This window comes from Myotis lucifugus, unplaced genomic scaffold, assembly GCF_000147115.1.
Source record: "Myotis lucifugus unplaced genomic scaffold, Myoluc2.0 scaffold_10, whole genome shotgun sequence".
In the NCBI taxonomy this organism is placed as follows: domain Eukaryota; kingdom Metazoa; phylum Chordata; class Mammalia; order Chiroptera; family Vespertilionidae; genus Myotis; species Myotis lucifugus.
Window position 1 is genome coordinate 11,815,534 of NW_005871058.1, and position 6,000 is coordinate 11,821,533.

Below are 6,000 nucleotides of genomic sequence, written 5' to 3' on the forward strand. Positions count from 1 at the left end.
AACTTTCCACTGGCGTGACTGCCAACAGCCCCACTGGAACCTCCACAATACCTATGGCCTCCATTTCACCTCCATTTTAATCACCCACCTGGATATGCAGGCCCTTTCCACTGAAGTTTACCCACATGTACACCATGCTGTTTCATGCCTCCACAGCTTAGATTTGACACATGGTTTCCTCTGCCTTGTCCACCTTGGGAATATCTATTCCTCTCTTAAAGCCAGGTGGGTTTCATCTTTTCTGAGGTTCTATGTCCCTCTTAACCCTACCCTCTCCAAAATAAGTTACATCTTTTTTACTATTGAACTTCTTTAATTTTCACACATATTACTTCTGTAAACACATATGTAATATTGCATTGTGTTCATACATTCTTGTAGGGAGGAATGTCACTCAATTTATCTTTATACCTTTAAGATATGAAAAACAAAGCTCAACAATAGTGTTCCAGCACCTTGCACAAGCATAACTTGAGACTAACTTAAGGCAACTTAATTTTTATTTTTCACTGTTCCTGTGAGTACCCTTTCTAGGGAGGTTTTCTTTTCCCAACCCTGAGTGAAAACTTGGGCAGTCCCATTCCTTTTTCTGGTTACTTTTAATTAACAGACGTTAGTAATTGGCCCTGACTGAGTATCTCAGTTGGTTAGAGCATCATCCTGATACACCAAGGTTTCAGGTTCGATCCCCTGTCAGGGCACATACAAGAATCAACCAATGGCCCTGGCCAGTGTGGCTCATTGGTTGGGCATCGTCCCATTTCCCAAAAGGTTGCCAGTTCGATTCCCGGGCAGGGTACATGCCTGGGTCGTGGGCTGGATCCCCGGTGGGGTGTGCAGGAGGTGGCCGATCCATGTCCTGCTCTCACATCAATGTTTCTCAATCTCTCTCTCTCTCCCTTCCTCTATCTCTAAATATCAATCAAAAAAACCTTTTAAGAATCAACCAATGAATGCATGAATAAGCGGAACAACAAGTCGATGTTTCTCTCTCTTTCCTTTCTCTCTCAAAATCAATAAATAAAAATTTAAAGAAAGAGATGTAATTAAAATATTCAGTCCTGTATAGTAGTCAAAAGCTACCACCCGACTTAAAGTTAAGGCTTTCCTCCCTTCTCTTAGTTTGTGCCTGCTGTAGATAGGGAAGCTTAATTTAGGTAAAGACTGTGGCCACTTCTCTCTTTCCCTGACTTGTTTTCTAACATTGCTCCAATAACTCCATTCAAATATCCTCTTCAAAACCCCTTCCCCAGCCATCATCTTGATAATTTATGCCCTTGATGTGAGTGAGAGTTTAAGAGTAGTCTAATCAGTTCTCACCCTCCTACATTTTGCAAAAGTCCTACAGAGTGGTCTGTCTCTGATTTCAGGCAGCACTCCTATTTTTTTTTATTTTTTACTTTTGCTAATCCTACCTGAGGATATTTCTCCATTGATTTTTAGAAAGAGTAGAAGGGAGGAGAGACAGAGAGAGAAAAAACCATCAACGTGAGAGAGACACATAGATCGGCTGCCTCCTGCACGTGCCCCAACTGGGGCCAGGATAGAGCCTACAACCAAAGTATGTGCCCTTGACTGAAATCAAACCCAGGACCCTTCAGTCCACAGGCTGATGCTCTATCCACTGATCCAAACCAGCCAGGGCAGCACTCTTATTTTAACATACTTTTATAACAGCTTAACTAAAGTGTCACCACTTGGGATTTTTCTATTTCTAACTTTCAATTGCTTCCCTCCTCATCCTGAGTCTCCTATCCTTCTACTTGACTCCATTCCTCATTTCTGCATAATCTGCTATTCACCCACTTCATAACTTCTAATTATTGACCCCTGCCCAGTCTCTGAATCCCTTGCCTCCTTACCGAGGAGACAATGTTTAGCCCTTTCACCAATTCTCTTAATAAACAAACTAATGTGCTTCTCAAGAAGAGGGGCCCAAGTAAAGGAAGGTTACCCTATGTGGCAGAAGATTTCCTGGCCGTTACTGCCCCATATGGGTCTTGATATCCAATGACTGAAGTAGTAGGTGGTTTCAACTACTGAAACACATATATTCCTAGAAACCAGAGTCGTCCTCCTAGAAAGTACCTTGTCCTTACAAGTTCAAATTCCATGCCATCCCTCTTATTCCAAATGATTCCCTATTCATTAAAAGGCTACAAAAACAGACTTGAACCTCACCTTTCTCATCTGTTAGTACCAACAACACCAGTTGGGTAGTTAGGGCAGCTACATCAAGCTGATAGGCTATGAGAAGGGGCTTCATCATCAATGTCCTGCTGCGCGTGCTTTCCCACAGGCACGGACCCACTGGAGAACATCCACATGCATACACTTCAATGATGCCTTGATGCTCCTCCCCAACCAATGGAGCAGAGTGGGTTGTAAAAGTTCACTCCACCCCTCCACTGCCTTTAGGCCTGCTGAGAGCCCAAGATTCACCATGTGACAGTGCAATAAAGACATCATTATCTGTTTCGCCTGTGCTAGATCAAAGGACCAGCTTAGGAGGTTCAAATTCCCCATTTTTACAACAAATCCTATATATTCCTGGGACCTGTGTTAATGACTTCATCACTGACCTTTCCAAAATTAGGATGCTCACCACATTTTTACCAGAGTGGTCTGTTTTCTGAATATACTAGTAGCTTACTATGCCCTATTTGTCTGCCCATCTCAAACTCTAGACTTTATTCCTCCAGAATTTTTCAAATATATAGCTATCCAGATCAGGTGGTCTTACACCACAGGTCTAATTTCTTTCCTCCTTCTTCTAGAGCAGTGGTTCTCAACCTTGGCTGCACATTAGAATCACCTGGGAATCTTTTTAAAATCCTGATTTCCGGGCCTCATCCTCCGGATAATTCTGTTTCTTTGTTACTAATGTTGTGCCCCACCTCATAACAAAGAAACAGATTTCCGGAGGATGAGGCCCAGAATCAGGATTTTAAAAAGATTCCCAGGTGATTCTAATGTGTAGCCAAGGTTGAGAACCACTGTTCTAGAGGGAACTCTTAAAGCAGTGGTTTCTTAGTAGCAAAATGAAGAGCTTTAAGACATACTGACCAAAAACCAACCAAACAACAAACAAACAAAAACCCATACTGAAGAGAAACCAAGATGGCGGCATAGGTAAACACGGGAAATTGCTGCCTCGCACAACCACTTCAAAAATACAACTAAAAGACAAAACGGACATCATCCAGAACCACAGGAAGGCTGGCTGAGTGGAAACTCTACAACTAGAAGGAAAGAGAAAAGCACACTGAGACTCAGAGGAGGTGTGGAAGTAAAGTGCAGAGGTACGGAGGCGCACGAGGCAAGGGCTGGCAACTGAGGACGCAGCTGTCTTTTTGAATCCGGAGGGAGTCACAAGCCCCCAACTGCTCTGAACTCCAGTTCCGGGCGAGTCTCTGGGGACCCAGACTCATACGGGGAGAAACTGGACTGTCTGGCATCGGTCGGAACTTGAGGGTGGCTTTCTCTCAGAGGTGCTTGCAGCAATTACTGGGACACTGAGACGCTGGGCCTCTTAGGGTAGGACTGAGGAGCAGCCATAGCTGCTTGCTCCGCCCTGTTGATCCCCTGAGACCCCCGCCCCACCCAAGCTGTGCGCAGAGGCTTTTGCATATGAAAGGCCTGGCCCTTTGCAATATGAAAATTACCTAACAAACTGCAGCTGGGTCAGAGAGACCCAGAACATCTAAAAGAAGGCCCAAGGCCCCACAGCAGCTTGCACTGCTTCACAGCTGGGCCTCATCTGGACACCTCCAAACCCCAAACAAAGAAGAGGAATCTGCAGATCTCTCCATAGCTCCTTCTGGGTAGCCTCAGGCAGAGGCTAAATTAGCACCTCCTTAGAGATCCAAGAGCCAGTGTACCCAGTGGTCAGAGTGGGACCATCCAGATTACAACTCCTCAGATCCATAAGGGACACACTCAGGGGGCCGACTCAGTGAGCACCAAAGCCCCATTGAAGCAAGTCTTGCCCCAGAAGGGTGTCTCCAGCACAGAAGTTCTTCCACTGCAGACAAAGCTGATTCTCACAGCCAATTGGCCTGGAGGTCAATTCCTCCCAGTGATACCTACAACAATCAAGACTTAACTGTTGGGGTCCAGCCCCAGCAGTTCCAGGGGTTCCCAAAGGTGTGGACGGAGTCGGCGAAGAATGAAGGACACGGAGGCAGCGTTCAGTTGATCAGCATAGCGAGGTTCTCCCTTTATTCTCCAGTTACATCTGTATTTATACCATTTGATTTTAATCCTATCCATTCTATTCCAAAGGTTAGGGCATTTGTTATCTCCATTCCAAGGTCACTACTCTATTGTTCTGTTAAGCTACAAGGAAGTAACTGAAGGAGATTACCCTAAGTAAAGATTATGTAGCTTAAGCGTGATTGTTCGTAGTTAAAGTGATTAACTACCCGCCTGGCACTTAGTTAAGGGGTTTTACTGATTCCCTTCCTTAGTCCTGTTAATCCCTAACTCCAGGGAAAAATCCCCACCTGGGGAAACAACCTTTCCTGGAGAGGTGACCTTGGTTAAAATACATAGCGCTAAGAAGGGGAGCAAACATATTAAGAACAGTATGCCACATACCCCAAGTCCCTTGAAACATATGCTGTGCAGATGTTTCTTCCCTGGAGCGACTGTGTCAAGCAGCACGGATGGACCGGCTTCTGGCAAATTCCCCCTTTTTTATTTTTAAATGATAGCGGCCACCTCTCAGATTGGGTTGTTTAAGACTTGGAAGACCTGTTTGTGACTTTGCCAACAGGTCAGTCCAAGGCTTAACCCTATATCGGCTCCCCACACTTACCTAAAACAAGACTGTGCACACAGCCCACAAAGGGGTGCACCAAGAGTGTCCACATCAGGTAATTGGGGAGGCTGAGCCACTGGGCCCTATAGGACACCTAGCACAGAAAGCTACCCTATTAACACAGGGAAGCATAAAAAATGTGGAGACAAAGAAACAGGTCACAAATGACAGAAATGGAGGAAAGCAAACGACTGGATATAGAGTTCAAAACCAAACTTTTAAGGTTTTTCAAGAATTTTCTAGAAACCGCCGATAAATTTAGTGAGACCCTCAAGAAATCTAGTGAGACCCTCGAGGATATGAAAAAAGACCAACTAGAAATTAAGCACACACTGACTGAAATAAAGAATATTATACAGAGTTCCAACAGCAGACTAGAGGATCGCAAGAATCAAGTCAAAGATTTGAAATACGAAGAAGCAAAAAACACCCAACCAGAAAAACAAAAAGAAAAAAGAATCCAAAAATATGAAGATAGTGTAAGGAGCCTCTGGGACAACTTCAAGCGTACCAACATCCGAATTATAGGGGTGCCAGAAGAAGAGAGAGAGCAAGATATTGAAAACCTATTTGAAGAAATAATGACAGAAAACTTCCCCTACCTGGTGAAAGAAATAGACTTACAAGTCCAGGAAGTGCAGAGAACCCCAAACAAAAGGAATCCAAAGAGGACCACACCAAGACACATCAGAATTAAAATGCCAAGAGCAAAAGACAAAGAGAGAATCTTAAAAGAAGCAAGAGAAAAACAGTCAGTTACCTACAAGGGAGTACCCATATGACTGTCAGCTGATTTCTCAGAAATCATGCAGGCCAGAAGGGAGTGGCAAGAAATATTCAAAGTGACGAATAGCAAGAACCTACAACCAAGATTACTTTACCCAGCAAAGCTATCATTCAGAATTGAAGGTCAGATAAAGAGCTTCACAGATAAGAAAAAGCTAAAGGAGTTCATCACCACCAAACCAGTATTATATGAAATGCTGAAAGGTATCCTTTAAGAAGAGGAAGAAGAAAAAGGTAAAGATACAAATTATGAACAACAAATACACATCTATCAACAAGTGAATCTAAAAATCAAGTGAATAAATAATGTGATAAACAGAATAAACTGGTGAATAAATAGAATCAGGGCATAGAAAGGGAATGGACTGACTATTCTCGGGCGGGGGGGAATG

The 6,000-nt window shown here is 43.8% G+C and overlaps 1 protein-coding gene across 6 annotated transcripts in view; it reads right to left on the reverse strand.

The window, feature by feature from the left end:
- The window catches only part of GPR19 (G protein-coupled receptor 19), a 30,278-nt gene that overhangs the window by 21,836 nt on the left and 2,442 nt on the right, over positions 1-6,000 (reverse strand). The gene's annotated exons all lie outside the window — the stretch shown is intronic.